Source organism: Brienomyrus brachyistius, chromosome 21 (assembly GCF_023856365.1).
Source record: "Brienomyrus brachyistius isolate T26 chromosome 21, BBRACH_0.4, whole genome shotgun sequence".
Classification (NCBI taxonomy): Eukaryota; Metazoa; Chordata; class Actinopteri; order Osteoglossiformes; family Mormyridae; genus Brienomyrus; species Brienomyrus brachyistius.
Genome location: NC_064553.1, coordinates 4,723,404 through 4,725,126, shown reverse-complemented (window position 1 = coordinate 4,725,126; position 1,723 = coordinate 4,723,404).

Below are 1,723 nucleotides of genomic sequence, written 5' to 3'. Positions count from 1 at the left end.
TTGGGGAGATGGACAGTTTGCACGGTGGTGACACGCCGCAATTTGATTTATCCGTTAATTTTTTTTTTCCTGTGAGCTCATTTTGAGTAGGATACCTCGGGGCCATATGAAGCGGGATTCTCGTGTTTCATTCTTCATTCATTCCCATCAATGAAAAAATAACAATTTTTAAATCTAACAATTTATAAACAGTATATATGTATCGGTCATTTTATGGAAACAGATTTCACCCCCCCAATATATATATATATATATATATATATATATATATAAAGCTTCTTTTTAACAATTGGTCTCAGTATGCTACCTGCCAACATTATCTATTTGCTTTACACACCTGAACACACATTAAACCAATTCAGGGCAAGTGGTTTGCTAAAAGCTGTGTTTGTGGGACTGGGCCTTTCTCTCAGGCGTCAGAAGTCAATGAATGTAACCTTTAAACCCTGGAAACATGGAAAATTTGCAGATGAACAGGGTTTTCGAATGAATGGTCAGGGAGTCTAGGCCGCCCTTAAAATGTACCATAGCCCAGTTTTGTTAACTCTTCAAAATCGAGCCAACTATTTCATGTAGGTTGTGCATTTAAAGGTTTCCATTAATAATATCACATGAATTGTAAATGCAAAGCATTTTTAAGAATTCAGTAAAGTTTATCTCCAGGAGTAAGGGCAACTTGAGTTTACCGCATTGCTTAGAGTAATTGATCGCCACCATTTTCCTTTCACCCACAAATTTGCCCCAGAGGGCGATTACTGGACCTCTGAATGGAACCACCAGGAATAGGTCCCCTCACCAGCCGAACCTTCGCTGTGTCAGTGGGTGTTTGAAGACACGGACACCCCAGAGAGGCATCGGACCTAGATAGCATTAGATACCATCTTGTGGGGTCTTTGTTCTGCTCCTTCTGACTCACCAGCTGGGAAACAAGCAAGCAAATAAACGGGATTCCGTGCATATGGGAACCGTCATTGTTTCTCAAAGAATGCAAAAATATTTACACTGCAGATCACGAAGTGTCCAGTCTGTAGTTTATTTGGATGGAGAGGGACTCTGGTGTGACTTTGGGTTTGTGGAAGTCCTAGATGCTGTGAAACATTTCTGATTTACTACGCAGAGCAAGTGTGGGATTCCAGCTTAGGCCATGCATCATGTGAATAATTTTGAGTAAAATTAACAAAGGCTCTCATTATTTTGAAAGTTTTTAAACTACACATTTGTCAGTTACATATTCCAGCTAAGTGTCTGACCCACATCAGGCCTTTAGCAACAAATGCATAGAGTTTATTACATCATACGAAAACGACGGATCTAAAAAAACATCCCAGGCCTATATTATGGCAAAAAAAAAAAAATCATTATGGTTTGTATTTTTTAAAACTTTGTTGTCCCTTTTTTTTCTTCGCAGAAAAACGTCAAACCATAATATTTATTTTTTAAGTTACTACAAAAATATGAGTAAACTAAATGAATTTATTTAATTAATAAATTAATTAATAAATAATTAAATGATTTAAAAATGTAGTCTGAAACAGCCGCATTATAGAGTGCTTGGTTTTCACAGATTAAGCAAAATCTTAAATTAACTGTGTGACGTTTTATTTATTTGGTTATATCTGTGAAATGCCAGTTTAAATAAAAAAAAAAGCGGGACTCGCCGCCTGCTGCTTGTTTATTACAAATATTACGGTAAGAGGGGGCGGTCTTCGCTCACATGTGCGCC